The 16,727-nt window shown below is 35.1% G+C and overlaps 1 pseudogene across 1 annotated transcript; it reads right to left on the reverse strand.

Annotated features, from left to right (window-relative positions):
- Window positions 1-8,080: 8,080 nt before the first annotated feature.
- Window positions 8,081-8,955, reverse strand: LOC311594707 (olfactory receptor 4K15-like; annotated as a pseudogene). Its single transcript has one exon. The product of its transcript is annotated as an olfactory receptor 4K15-like (transcript).
- Between the last annotated feature and the right edge of the window lie 7,772 nt (window positions 8,956-16,727).

Here is a 16,727-nt window from a genome sequence, read left to right on the forward strand (position 1 = left end):
CACATTAGTAAAATTGCATTTATATTTATATATTTATTTATAGTTGCAATTATAGTCTTCTCAGTTGACATAATGCTACTTGTATGTATGTTTTCATTTCTATCTTTCTGACACTGGGCAACCAATTGGTGTTCTCTTTTCTGGAGAATGCACCTCTCTCACTCCCAGTTTTACCCAGTTTCTATATTGTTTTATATGTTTTTAGTGTGTGTGTGTGTGTGTGTGTGTGTGTGTGTGTGTGTGTGTATGTTCATAGGCTTTTCCCCATATACTTTTGCCTCTATTATTGTAGTCCTTGTTCATCTTATGTTTGGCCAACCATGGAGTTAAGACTTTAAAAGTGTATCTGGCATTATAAAAATGATAAAGGCCTTAAAAGAGGAAAATAAATGCCTCAAATTAGACAGGGACATGAAAAAAAGAATTAAAATAATTAAACAAATCACTTAAAGAACTTAGTGAAAGATAGGAAATTACAAGTAAACAGAAGAAAATGAAAAAAAGAATTCAAGACCTAAAAATGGAGAAAGAATCAATAAAGAAGACACAATTTGTGACAAGATCAGAAATAGGAAATATAGGGAAAAGGATAGAATCTACAGACACAAGCCTTAACAATAGAATTAAAGAGATAGAAGAAATCATCTCCAGGATAGAAGATACTACTGAAGAACTTGCTACAACATTCAAAGACATGATAAGTCTAAAAAGCTCCTAATTCAGAACATCCAAAAAATCTGGGACATTATGAAAATGCCAAATCTGAAACCCAAACTTTCAGACCAGGATGTCAGTGCACATGCATGATATTTGATCTGAAGCACTGAAACTAGGGACTCGTCTGAGAGCTACAGGCCTGGAAAGCCCTATGTGAGAGGGTTCCACACAGTGCAAAGCTCAGGTGGGTTGGCCTTGGGCCATCCAATTGGCCTATTGAGGATGGGTGCCCAATCCTCAGAATCTAGACCCATACCTGGCTGCAAGCTGCAGCCCTGCTCTAGATCACAGACTTAGTATTTGAGACTGAACTGTGGATGGTGAAGCACTAGAGTCTGGAGCTGGTGGCCTGGGAAGAACCTGGGAAAATGGGTGGATCTGACCTCAGACCACCCTTCCAGTCCATAGAAAGCCCCAGGGGCTGTCATCTACATGGGCAGTATATCCAAAGTCCAGCCAAAGGCCAGATAACTGGCCGTACCTACACTGTCTTGAATTGAACCTTGGGCTACAGTGCACAAGCACTGGCCTTTGCTGACCCAGTGGGGAGCCCAGGGTGTGGAGCAAAGTCCCCTAACAGAAACCAGGTTACCTGCCTGACCCTGTCTGTACAGGTGAAGGTTCTCAACCTATAGACACTCACCAATGAGCTGCTCTCAGCAACCAGTGAAGGATGCCAGAAACTACCTATCAGGGCCAGAGACAGCAAGATGACAAAAGGCCAGTGTAAATAACACAAACAACAAAACCTAAAATAATCTGGAATCTCCAGAACACTATTATCCCAAAGAATTCAACCCTGGCAACTCAAACACAACTGAAGTATAAGAAAATTACCTGAAATCCTCAGTAAGGAAGATGATAATGGAGGAAACAAATAAAATCCATAAGCAAATGCATGAAGATGAAGCAAAACAGATTGAGTACATTAGAGAGGCCATGACAGAAACCTATAGACAGAAAATTAAGAAATCTCTGGAAGAAATTTAGGAAAATACAAACAATTAAAGGAAGGAAATCATAAAACAGTTCAAAATTTGAATGTGAAAATGGAAACAATGATAAATGTACAGACAGAGGAAAGCAGGGAATGAGAGAATTTAAAGAAAACATGAAATTCAGAGGTAAGCTTTGCTAACAAAATTCAAGAGATGGAGGAAAGAATCTTGGATCTAGAAGACATGGTAGAAGAATTTGATACAACCATTAAAGAAAATGTTAAGTCTGAAAAATTCCTGACAAAACATCCAAGAAATCAAAGACACCATGAAAAGACAAACCCTAGGAATAATAGGAATTGAGGAAAAATAAAGATGCCTGGCTCCAAGGCCCTGAAATATTGTCAACAAAATTATAGAAGAAAATTTCCCCAATTTAAAGGAGATGCATATGAGAGGCCTACAGAACACCAAACTGGATAGAACAGAAAAGAATATCCTCCAGCCACATAATAATCAAAACACAAAATGTACAGAAGAAAATATATTAAAAGTGGCAAGAGAAAAAGGACAAGTAACATATAATGGCAAACCTATCAGAATTACACCCAACATCTCAACAGAGACCATAAAAGCCAGAAGGGTCTGGGGAGAGGTCCTGTAAACCCTAAGTGACCACAGCTACCAGTCTAGACTCCTATGCTTAATGAAATGTCCAATAACTATTGATGGAGAAAACCAGATATTCCATGACAAAAACAAATTCTAACAGTACCTAAGCATAAACCTAGCCCTACAGAATTTACTAGAAGGAAAATTCCAAACCAAAATGACAAACTACAACCAAAATAACACATGAAATATATAACTTCACTGTTGCAAAACATAACCACACAAGCAGTCTCTTGCAACCAACAGTGACTTAACAGTCACTGGTCATAAATACCTCTCAACACCAATGGTCTCAATTTCCCATAGAAAGACACAGACTAACTAATGGACACATGAATAAGACTCAACAGTCTTCTGCATTCAAAAACACATTTTAGCCACAATGATAGACATTGTGGGTAAAAGGCTTTAAATGATGTTCCAAGCAAACAGACACAGGAAGCAAGCTGGTGTATCCATTTTAATATCTAAGAAAATAGACTTTCAACCAAAATTAATCAAAATAGATGAAGAAAGACATTTTATACTCATGAAAGGAAAATTCGACCAAGATGACATCAAAATTCTGAATATCTATACCCAAATACAAGGGTAACCACATGTGTAAAAGAAATATTAAAAAATCTTAAAGCACACATTAACCCAACACATTAGTAGTAGGAGACTTTGACACCACACTTTCATCAAAGATAGGTCAACAAAACAGAAACTAAACTTAGAAACAATGACACTAACAACATATATATATATATATATATATATATATATATATATATATATATATATATAAGTTTTCACCCAAACAAAAAAGATTATACCTTCTTCTCAGCACCTCATGGAACCTTCTCAAAAAATGATCATATAGTAGGTCACAAAGCAAGCCTCAACAAATAAAAGAAGATTGAAATAATACCTTGTATCTTATCAGATCACCATGGACTAAAGCTGTATTACAATAATAGAAATAACAAAAAGCCTACACACACATGAAAACTAAACAACTCTCTATTCAACGACAACTGAGTCAGGGAAGAAATAAAGAAAGAAATTAGGGACTTCCTAAAATTCAATGAAAACAAAGGTACAACATACCCAAGTTTATGGCACATATTGAAAGCAGTGTTAAGAGGAAAATTCATAGCACTAAGTGCCTTCATGAAGAGATTTGAAATATCTCATGTAGGCAACTTAACAAGACATCTGGATGCCCTAGGAAAAAAGGGAAGCAGAAACACACAAGAGTAGTAGATGGTTGGAAATAATCAAACTCAGTTATGAAATCAATAAATTAGAAACAAATAGAACAATTCAAAGAATCAACAAAACCAAGAGATCATTCTTTGAGAAAATCAACATGATTTACAAACCATTAGCCAAACTAAATAAAAGGCAGAGAGACACTATCCATATCAACAAAATCACAAATGAAAAGGGAGGCATAACAGCCGACACTGAAGAAATACAAAGAATCATTAGGTCCTATTTCAAAGGCTTATAGTCCACAAAATTTGAAAATCTAAAGGAAATAGACAATTTTCTTGATTGATTCCACTTGTCAAAATTTAATCAAGATCAAAAGTCTCCCAACCAATGAAAGACCAGGGTCAGAAGGATTCAGTGCAGAATTCTACCAGATTTTCAAAGACGAGCTAATCCCAATACTCTTCAAGTTTTCCACAATACAGAAATGAATACTGCATTCCCGAACTCATTCTATGAGGCCACAGTCCCCTTATATTGCTAAACCTCACAAAGACCCAACAAAGAAAGAGAATTTCAGACCAACTTTTCTTATGGACATTGATGCAAAAATACTCAATAAGTACTTGTAAATCAATCAAATCCAAAAGTACATCAAAGATATCATTCACCATGACCAGATAGGCTTTATTCCATGTATGCAAGGATTGTTCAATAAACAGAAATCCGTCAATTTAATCCATCATATAAACGAACTGTAAACAAAAAGCCACATGCTCATCTCCTTAGATGCTGAAAAACCATTCAACAAAATCCAAGATGCATTCATGTTTAAAGTTTTGGAGAGACCAGAGATACAAGGCACATAATTAAACATAATAAAGGCTATGTACAGCAAGCCAATAGCCAATATCAAGTTAACTGGAAAAAAGCTCAAGGTAATTCCACTATTACAAGGCTGCCCACTCTCTTCACTTCATATCTCGTCAACCTAGTTCTTGAAGTTCTAGCTAGAGCAGTAAGACAACAAAAGGAGATCAAGGGGATACAAATGGGAAAGGATGAAGTCAAATTATCCCTATTTGCAGACAGTATGATAGTGTATATAAGAAAGTCCCTAAATTTCAACAAAGAACTTACAAAGCAAGATAAACACCCTCAGCAATGTGGCTGCATATAAAATTAACTCAAAAAAGTCAGTAGACCTCCTGTATACAAATGACAATCTTGCTGAGAAATAAATTAGGGAAACTACACCTTTAATGATAGCCACAGGTAATATAAAGTATGTAGGTGTAACTCTAACCAAGCAAATGAAAGACTTGTATGAGAAAACTTCAAATCTCTGAAGAAAAATTTGAAGATGACATCAGAAGAAGGAAAGATCTCCATTTTTCATGGATTGGGAGAATGAACATAGTAAAAATGGCCATCTTACCAAAAGCAATTTACAAACTCAATGCAATCTCTATTAAAATAGGTACACAAAATTTAAAGACATTTAAAGATCAATTTTCAACTTCATATGGAAAAGGAAAACAAAACAAAAAACCCAGAAAGCTAAAACAATTCTGTACAATGAAAGATCCTCCAGAGGAATCTCCATCCCTGATCTCGAGCTGTGCTATAGAGCAACAGTAATAAAAACAGCATGGTACAGGCATAGCAACAGGCTGGTTGATTAATGGATTGAGTAGAAGATACAGAAATAAATTCACACACCTATGGACACATGATTTTTGACAAAGAAACCAAATTTATTCAGTGAGAAAAGGATAATATCTTTGACAATCAGTGTTGGTCTAACTGAATGTCTATATTTAGAAAAATGCAAGTAGATCCATATTTATCACCATGAACAAAACTCAAGCTCAAATGCATTAAAGACCTTAACATAAAACCAGAGACACTAAAATACAAATCCTTCAAGTTTCAGTCTAGCTGTCTTAGTAATTTTTCTATTGCCATGACAACAGATTATTATCACAGCAATATTTAAAGGAAAACATTAAATTGGGGGAGTCAGAATTCATAAGGATTTTAGTCTAAGATCATTGGTTTTGGAGTTCACATAAAATTCAAAAATATGAGGCAGAGAGGCAAAAAGGAGAGAGAGAGAGAGAGAGAGAGAGAGAGAGAGAGAGAGAGAGAGAGAGAGAGAGACAGACAGACAGACAGACAGACAGACAGACAGACAGACAGAGAGACACAGAGAGATACATAACAGAGATGACAAAAAGAGAGAGACACAGAGGAGATAGACATAGAGTTAACTATGAGTACTATCTATGGGCATTTGAAAGTTTAAATCCCACCCCTATTCTACGACAAAGAAACACTTCCTTGTCCTTCACAAGCAGTTAAACTAACTGCAGAACAATCATTTAAATATATGAGCCTATAGAGGTCATTCTTATTTAATAAGCACATTCTACAACCTGACTCCCCCAGGTTATAGTCATATCCTAAGGCAAATACATTTAGTTCAACCTCAAATTTGCTTGTTTTCTTTTACAGTATCTCAATAGTTTAAAAGTACAAAGTTTGTTCTGAGATTCAAGACAGTCTTTTAACTGTGACTCTCTCCAAAATCAACTTGTGGGAGTTGGTTTTCTTCTTCTAGCTTCTGGATTTGGTGCATGAATTGGGGTCATCAGGATTGGAAACAAGCTTGTTTACCTTTGATCTGTATCACTGTCCTCCATTGTGCATCTTCTCAAAACACCAATTATATAGCAGTAATTTCACCAAATTGCTAAAATGTAATTAAAATTATATTCTTAGAAACCAAACAGGCAACAAGAGCTCATTTTAAAGCCTAACTATATAGTACACAATAAATCCTCATTATGTCCATTTTTAGATTGGATCTTTGTGCAGGTGTGAACATGTTGTGTGTAGGCTTCAATTCACTTATAAAATAACAGTGATTTGGGAGATGAGGATTGGGGCAGAAATAATGCATAAAAGATCTTTGAAAATACCGAGAATTACTATGAAATGCGACTGAGTGAGAATGGTACAGCCAATGTAGTTATGATGCTAAGGCTATGAACTGTGGACCCTGCACAGATAACTGTCAATAGTTTATCATAGGTTAGAGTGTGGTCTATGTAATGCTAACCTCATCGCTGAACTTTGACCTCCTGATGATTCTTGGGCAGGCCCAGATATTTCTTCAGTGGTGACCACTGATGAGCTCAACATTTCCCAGAGGCAGTTGAAAAATAATGCACACACTGAAGGCTCTGGGTAATCTAATGTGTCACAAAGTAAAATAAAAATACATAAAAATAAAAAGGGTCTCATGTGTGCATGGCTGTAGAAGTGTGTCATAGGAGTGGAAGACAAAAAGAGTTCAGGAATATTAATCAGATAAAATCAGCTGATTGTAGATATTGCCAAAAACAAATTTAATAAGAGAAAAATTGGTGACTAAGATAAGCACAGTTGAGATAATTTTTAGGAAAAGATACTAAAACTCCACCATATGTTACCCATATGGTCAAGCTGTGTGAATAGGCATGGGCTTTTTTACATAAAAATGATTTCTGGGAAGTTGCAAATATTGTATATTTTATTAGTTTATGTTGGAATAACCTCTTTAATTTATAAGAACACACATACAGATTGATAGTAACCATAGTTCATGAAATATTAGGACAGGAGATTCAAGAAATTATGACTTATATATCTTTTAAAAGGAATACCCTAAATTTTAAATTATTGCAAATGTTTACAACAAATAGTATAGATTATCAATCAGTAGATATCATGAATGATGTGTATGCATTATATACATATAGTAATTTCAAGTACATATATTTTTTCTACCACACTGTCCTACTTTCATCATATGAAGTAAAATGAACATCAGGTAATAATTTGTGGACTGGAGAAAATTATTCTACGATTATAAGCACCACCATTTCACTTGTGGAACAAACAAGAAAAATCATACTTTCATTGAATAGTTGCAACTTGAAAAATGATTGACAAAGATTATGTCAATATGAGGCAACTAGTATTACAATTTGATTTATAAATCATTTTTATTTCTAAAAGGATGTAAACATTACAAATATCTTCTATAGGGAAATTAGAATTAGGATCAGGATATATTGATATATATTTAAACTAATGATATTAATAGGTCATTAAAAGAGAATTCTATGACTAGTGATCTAGCCCAATTGCACAGTGTGGTGATGACCAGTAAAGTTTAGTAAATTGTGGTGACTATCTATATTTGTCATAATCTTTTAATCCTTAGCTATAAATAGGAATATGATACAGCATTAGTACTATTTCCAAGTGGTAGAAATATAACATTTGGACTTTTGATTATGTTTTCATAATAATTACTTTTGTAAACTACATATTAATTCAATTAATAACTTGTAGAAATGAGTCATATGTGCAATTTACTTTTTAAGTCAGTATGTGCCTAAAACGGTATAGGCACAATAGATTTTCTGATAAGATGAGATGTTAAAAATTATCCCCAAATTTAAATGTGAAATTTCAGCTTCTTTATGGCATTCTTGATGTCTTTATTTCTTAATGTGTAGATAGCTGGATTCAGAAGAGGTGTGATGACTGTATAAAACACAGCTAGAAACTTGTCCACCCAAGTGATGCTGACTGGCCACAGATAGATAAAAATGCATGGTCCAAAGAACAGCACAACCACTATGATATGGGAAGTACAGGTAGAGAGTGCCTTTGATGTGCTGTCTTTAGACTGAAGCTGAACAGTTAGTAAAATGTAAGTGTAAGAGATCAGCAAGAGAATAAAACAAGATGTTGCTAACACACCACTGTCAGCATTTATCACAATTCCCAGAGTATCTGTATTCATGCAGGCTAATTTCATCACCAGTGGAATATCACAGAAAAAGCTGTCTATTACTCTAGGTCCACAGAAAGGTAGCTCCAAAATCAGAATCAGTTGACTCATGGCATGTATAAATCCAATGACCCATGATACCAAAACAAGGCAGATGCACTTCTGTTTGTCCATGATGTTGCTGTAGTGGAGTGGCCTGCAGATGGCCACATATCGGTCATAGGCCATTGTTACAAGGAGCACCATCTCACCCCCTCCAAAGAAATGCACACAGAGGATCTGGCTCATGCAGCCTCCAAAGGAAATGGTTTTATTTTCTTTTAGGAGGTCTGTGGTCAGTTTGGGGGTGGTTACTGAGGAAAGGCAGAAGTCAATAAATGAGAGATTAGCCAACAGAAAGTACATGGGAGAATGGAGACGATGATCAATGATGATTAATATCACAACAAAGATGTTTCCTACCACAGTCATCAGGTAGAGCATGGAAAATGTCAGCAGGAGGAAAATCTGTAGTTCTTTTGAAGTACAAAGTCCCTGAAAAATAAACTCAGACACCACGGACTGGTTTGCTTCTTCCATTAGTTAATGTATTCTAATGGGTTTAGAGAGGCTGAGGCTAAATAATAAGTATTGAAATAAAACAATAACTTAAGGTTCACAGTTAAGAATGCAGAAAATATTCAAATATAGAAGCTAGCGTTATAGTCCACTCAAATTTTATACAAGTGTTTCTTCTGTTTATGTATTCTGTTATTCATAGAAGTGTAGTTATTGATCATTTCCAAACCTACCATATTTTGGGTTCTTTAATGCTTGTAGCTTATTTCCAACAACTCCTACCGAGATAGTAGAGAAAAGAGCCTAATGGGAACAGGAGAAGTAGACCTTTTTAGACTCAGTTCCTTGGAAGTATTTCAATTCTGTCATCTGCAGGATTCCAGCAGACCAATTTAAACAGGAAATTGGCAATTTAACAAAGGTGCCTGAGACCGCAGCAGCTGGAACCTGGAGAAGCAGGAGGAATCTCAAAGAGTTTATTGCAATGGTTCTTTCTAGGAGTGTCTTGAAGGGGAGCGATGAACAGCCAAACAATAGGAAATGATGACAAGACCAAAAAACACGGTCTCTTTTTAGATATATAATATATCCTCCCAGAGTGTGTACTGGGATATTTATCAATTGGCAAAGACAGTGCCTCCGCAAGAGACAGTTTCTCTTCTAGTGGACAAACATCACATGTTCTTTCACAAGTCTGTTGCCAGTGGAAAAACACCACACATCACAGAAGTCTTGGGATCAAAACAAAAACATATTTACATCCACTACAGGAAAAGTTCCTTAAAAATGTAGAATGATGGCTCAAAAATCTTTGCACATCTAAAAGAAAATATATATTTAAAGTTGAGTACATTGCTTAAAAATATTAGTAGAAACTATCATTTTTCCTCTCTTTACATCTGATCTTTTTAAATGAAATTAGAAATAATTTTCTTCAGTGAAAATCTAAGACAGAGTTACAGCCTTTTTATTGACCACCATAATTCCAGAATGATAATATATTTGCATAACATAAATCCAGAATAAACACAGAATTCCCAAGCACAAATGAGTATTGCCTGTGTATGAACGGCCAGAATCAAACCAAGTCACAAAAAGTATGAGAAAATTATTTTGTCAAATATATTGAGAACCTGGGTGCTGAAGACGCATTGTTAGCATTATGTCTTTCCTTGAATTCTTGACTTATCTATTAGAGCTTATCTCTGAACAAGCATATATTCCTAGGCCTGAGTGATGTTACTTATTGTCACATGCTGCCTGAATTTCAGCACTAAGTGGTGAAATTTCATACACTATTCTGAATAACTGATTAGTGAAAGCTAATTTCTCTGCCTCTACACCTTTGTTGTCTCACCCCACCTCTTCTTTTCTTGTACAGTAATAGCATCTTCAGATAAATTACATTGAATTGGTGAGTTTGCAGTGAACTATTACTATTCAATCCATCACCCAATTTCATCTCCTTCCCACTGCTTTTACCTGCTTCCCTACTGTATTGTTGATAGAAAATAAAGCAGCCAAAAATCCAAAGATAATCAGATACCTTTAGAGTAAGTCAAGTATCCTGTCGGTAGCAGGATATTTTTCAAGGGAGAGTTTGTAACCTGTAATCCTATAGAAAAGGTGAATTTTATGTGAACTTACAATAATTTAAATTTCCAGAAGTCACAACGATATTTGAAAAGCTAAACTTATATGATTTCATGGAAAATGGAACAAATAAAAATGCAGGTGAAGACTCTCTGAGTATTACCAGTCATAAAGAAATGGGATGCTAACACAGAAAAACAACTTTTTAAATAAGTATTGGTAATGACGAGATACACTTACATCCGGATGTACTTACACTTAGACATCAACTCATCAACCATGTCCTCCAAGTTGATAATGGTTTCTCCAAATGCTGCTTGAGTCTGAAGCTGTACCACATTGTAATAATGTGATTTCTTCTGTGACACGTGTTGGTAAGAATTTCTTCCCAGTGTAGTTTATATATACTGTCACAAGTCTACGTTGGAAACTTTCCTGTTTTGTACTTTAAATGGGATGAAGTCCTTGAGGATCCTGAACTAGAGGCATCTCTCAGCACTTTCTCATTTTCAAAACTAAATTCATGTTAACATAGTAAGATGCAAGATAAGAAAATTTAAAGAAAATATGAAATATGTTGGTATAAACATGGGGAACGGAACATTTATATATATTTTTTGGCAATACAATACAATACTAAAATGATGAATTTTCACAAAATTAAAAAACAGACTACCTTAATCCCACCACTCCAACCCTTTGGATATATCTGAAATGAAAACCATATGTGAAGGAATGCTGCATACCTATGTTTTTTAATGTGTTATTCGCAGCATACATTATCTACTGATGTGTATAAGGACAGATGAACTAATATACTGATATATTCACATTATATACATACATATATATTGATATATTCTTATATACATGAAAACACATGCTATTAAATATAAAATGTATTATTACTTTATCTATAGAGGAATATGATACTCTTAGATTTTTATCTTCCATATCATAAAATCATATATTAAGATGTTATATTTCTCTTAGTAGAAGTTATTCATTAAGTACATGCGTTAATGATAGTCAGGTAAAAATCAGTACACTACTATTATCCTTATGAGTGAAGAGATTATATGAACTCTTCATTTGACTCAGAGGAACATTGCAGGGAGTTGTCATTTCATGCTCAGTGCTCCCTTTAGTTGACTTCAGAAATTCAAGTTTGATCAAAAAGCATACTTTGGTTCTTTCTATATGTGATTAGAGGAGACTTTCTGATGTACATTCACAAATATCTATTAATACAGATAAATACAACAAAGAGTTCAGTAATAGAGTGCAGAAAAGAATCTCTTCATTATATATATATATATATATATACACACATATATATAATACATTATATATACAAACAACATATATGCATATATATAATACAGATAATACATTATGATGTAATTTAGTTAACATTTCTGTATGAGTTGTGACAGATGTATGAGCTGGTGAGATTTATTATCAGGTAACATAACTTGTTACCAAGCCTGATGATCTGAGTTACATGATCAAGCTCAATTGAATTCTGTATGGTAAGGGGGGAAATGAGTCCTTGAAGTAGTCTTCTAGCATTCACACATATGTTATTGCATTAATACATGTAAACACATGCACATACACATAGCTGCATTTATGTGACCCTGCACACACATATAACTATAATACTTTTTTTGAAAAAGAAAATTCATCTTTTCAGTAGTTTTATAGTTGTGCATATACATTTAGACAACCATCATTACATCTGAAAATGGCAACAAAGCCAATTATTGTCTCCCAGACTCTCTTTTGGTACTTTATTGACAAGCCACACCACACCTATGACTCAGGAAAATACTCTTATTTTAGTTTGTATAATTTTACTTTTATTTTTAAATCCATTTATTGTATATACTTAAAGTGAACACTATTACATTTTTATATGCATACATATAGTAAAATTGAACACTAGTATTTTACATGGACACTGTGTGTGCTTTAAAAATATCTGAAAATCTCTTCAACTTCTCATTATTTAATACTGCTCTTTTAGCAGTAATCTTAATTCAGTACATTGTTTTCTTCAATTATTAAGCCATATAAACTGTGAAATTTTATATCTTTTCCTACTTTCTCTCTGATCTACTACTGATAACGAGAGATCTACTATTTTCTCATTTCTTAAACTTTTAAAGTCTATGTATACAAAAATAAGCACACACTATAATTTTTAAATGTTTCATTAATGTATTCATATTACATCTCAATTGTTATTCCATCACTTGTATCCTCCCATTCCTCCCTCCCTCACATTTTCCCCTTACCTCTCTCCCTTATAACTGTGACTGAGGGGGACCTCCTCCCCCTGTATATGCTCATAGGGTATCAAGTCTCTTCTTGGCAGCCTCCTGTCCTTCCTCTGAGTGCAAACAGGTCTCCCATCCAGGGAATGTGGTCAAATATGGGGCACCAGAGTTCATAGGAAAGTCAGACCCCATTCTCCACTCAACTGTGAAGAACATTCTGTCCATTGGCTACCAGACCTTCAAGGGCGAGCTAATACCGATACTCTCCAAGCTACTCCAAAAGATAGAAAGGGATGGAACATTACTAAATTCATTCTATGAGGCCATAGTCTCATTGATACCTAAACCGCACAAAGACTCAACAAAGAAAGAGAATTTCAGACCAATTTCTCTTATGAACATCGATGCAAAAATACTAAATAAAATACTTGCAAAATGAATACAAGAACACATCAAAGATATCATTCATCATGACCAAGTAGGCACCATTCCAGGCATGCAGGGATAGTTTAATATATGGAAATCCATCAATGTAATCCACCATATAAACAAACTGAAAATAAAAAAACACATGATCATCTCTTTAGATGCAGAGAAAGCATTTGATAAAATCCAACACCCATTCATGTTTAAAGTTTTAGAGAGATCAGGAATACAAGGCACTTTCCTCAACATAATAAAGGCTATATATAGGAAGCAAATAGCCAAAATCAAAGTAAATGGTGAGATACTCAAGGAAATTCCTCTAAAATCAGGAACAAGGCAAGGCTGCCCACTCTCTCCATATCTCTTCAATATAGTACTCGAAGTTCTAGCCAGAGCAATAAGACAACAAAAGGAGATGATATGATAGTCTACATAAGTGACCCTCAAAATTCCACCAGAGAATTCCTACAGCTGATAAACACCTTCAGCAAATTGGCTGGATACAAAATTAACTCAAAAAAGTCTGTAGCCTTCCTATACACAAATGACAAGCTTGCAGAGGAAGAAATTAGGAAAACTACACCCTTCACATTAGCCACAAGCAATATAAAGTACTTAGGAGTTACTATAACTAAGCAAGTAAAGGACTTGTTTGAAAAAAATTTCAAAACTCTAAAGAAAGAGATTGAAGATGACATGAGAAGATGGAATGATCTTCCTTGCTCATGGATCGGGAGAATTAACATAATAAAAATGGCCATCCTACCAAAAGCAATCTACAGATTCAATGCAATTCCCATAAAAATACCTACACAATTTTTTAAAGACATTGAAAGTTCAATTCTGAACTTCATATGGAAAAACAAAACACCCAGAATAGCTAAAACAATCTTGTACAATAAAAGGTGCTCTGGAGGAGTCTCCATACCTGATCTCAAACTGTACTATAAAGGAATAGTAATTAAAACAGCATGGTACTGGCACAGCAACAAGCTGGTTGATCAGTGGAATCGAATCGAAGACCTAGATATGAATCCACACACATATGGTCACTTGATTTTCGACAAAGAAGCCAAATCCATTCGATGGAAAAAGGATAGCATCTTCAACAAATGGTGCTGGTCTAACTGGATGTCTATGTGTAAAAAAATGCAACTGGACCCATATTTGTCACCTTGTACAAAACTCAACTCCAAGTGGATTAAAGACCTTAACATAAAACCAGAGACACTAAGTCACTTAGAAGAAAAAATGGGGAAGAGCCTGGAACATATTGGCACAGGAGACAACTTCCTGAACAGAACACCAACAGCCCAGACACTAATGTCAACAATTAATAAATGGGACCTCATGAGGCTGAGAAGCTTCTGTAAGGCAGGAGACACTGTCAAGAGAACAAAACGATAGCCTACAGATTGGGAAAAGATCTTCACCAACCCTACATCTGACAAAGGTCTAATATCCAAAATATATAAAGAACTCAAGAAATTAAACACCACCAAACCAAATAACCCAATTGAGAAATGGGGCATGGAACTAAACAGAGAATTCTCAACAGAGGACTATCAAGTGGCTGAGAAACACTTAAAGAAATGCTCAACCTCCTTAATCATCAGGGAAATGCAGATCAAAACAACTCTGAGATTCCATCTTACACCCATCAGAATGGCTAAGATCAAAAATTCAAGTGACACCACATGCTGGTGGGAATGCAAACTAGTACAGCTACTTTGGAAATCTATCTGGTGCTATCTCAGAAAACTGGGAATAGGGCTTTCTCTAGACCCAGCTATTTCACTCCTTGGAATATACCCAAAAGATGCTCCAGCACACAACAAGAAAATTTGCTCAACCATGTTCATAGAAGCCTTATTCATAATAGCCAGAACATGGAAACAGCCTAAGTGTCCATCAGTAGAAGAATGGGTAAAGAAACTGTGGTACATATACACTATGGAATACTATTCAGCTATTAAAAACAAGGAATTCCCGAAATTTGTGGATAAATGGATTGAGCTAGAAATGATCATAATGAGTGAGTTAACCCAGAAGCAGAAAGACTCAAATGGTATATACTCACTTATATCTGCATATTAGCCCAAGGGGCAGGTCCCACAAAAGCCTTCACTTACCAGGAAACTGAAACAGAGGGGAGGACATTCTATTGGGACTCTAGATGAGAGAAGCATGGGAGAATAGCAAAGTAGAAGGATCCAGATGGTCCTAGAAGCCTACAAATAGAACATTATGATGAGCAGATTTGGGCTCAGGGGTCCCGCTCAAACTAAGGCTCCAGCCAAGGACAATACAGGCAGTAAAACTTAAACCCCTACTCAGATCTAGCCAATGGACAGAACACTCTCCACAGTAGAATGAAGAGTGGGATATTACTTTCTCACATACTCTGGTGCCTCACCTTTGACCATGTCCCCTGGAGGGGGAGACCTGGTGGCACTCAGAGGAAGGACAGCAGGTTACCAGGAAGAGACTTGATACCCTATGAACATATACAGGGGGAGGTAATCCCCCTCAGGACCTGTCATATGGGAGGGGAATAAGGGGAAAATGAGAGGGAGGGAAGAATGGGAGGATACAAGGAATGGGATAACCATTGAGATGTAACAAGAATAAATTAATAAAGGAGAAAAAAACCTGTCTGTTTAGTACAGACAGGGGTCCAATGCATCTTCTGACTTCCTTCTGTTCTTGCACAGACATGATGCACTGACATATACTCACATACACAGTTACACATAAAATTAGTTATTTTTTTAATTAAAGAGATTTTTTTGCTTTAATAATTTTACTTCTGTAAGCATTTATAAATTTCAAGTACAATATATATATCAGCACCACAAATAGCTGGATAATACTATTTTTAAGTATTCTATTTTTATTTGTTCAAAACTTTGTCAGTGTATTTATTCTCTCTTGATCTAATAACTATATGATTAATTGATTGGTTATTTAGAATAATCAGCTTCATTGATGTCAACTCTTTGAATGTCAGAGTAAATAAAATCTTGATATTTTAAATCTCTCTCTGTTCTTCACTGTTAGTTTTTGATTTTTTTGTTCATTGACATACTTTTATATTTTGCACACACACACACACACACACACACACACACACACACCATACAACACAACATCTCTCAAAGCACAAGTGTGCCTATATTCCATGTTTTCTTTATACTTCTTAATGCTTTTATTTTATTAAACTAAAATTTAAAACATTCCATTGTAATTATTCCTTTTTTTGACATACATGTATTCATACATACATGTGCTTAATCATTTATTTAAATGTTCTCTGTGTACAGGTATGGGAATACCTATGGATATTAGATCAAAACCTATGTGAGTTGTTAACCTCCTTTTAACATGTGGGCTTGTTTATTGAACTCATGTCCTCTGGTTTAGCAAAAAGCCCCTTTACCTTCGGAGTCAGCTCACTAGCCTCCATTTTTTTTTCTTCTTGAAACATACATT

This window comes from Acomys minous, assembly GCF_964271855.1.
Source record: "Acomys minous genome assembly, chromosome: 3".
NCBI lineage: Eukaryota > Metazoa > Chordata > Mammalia > Rodentia > Muridae > Acomys > Acomys minous.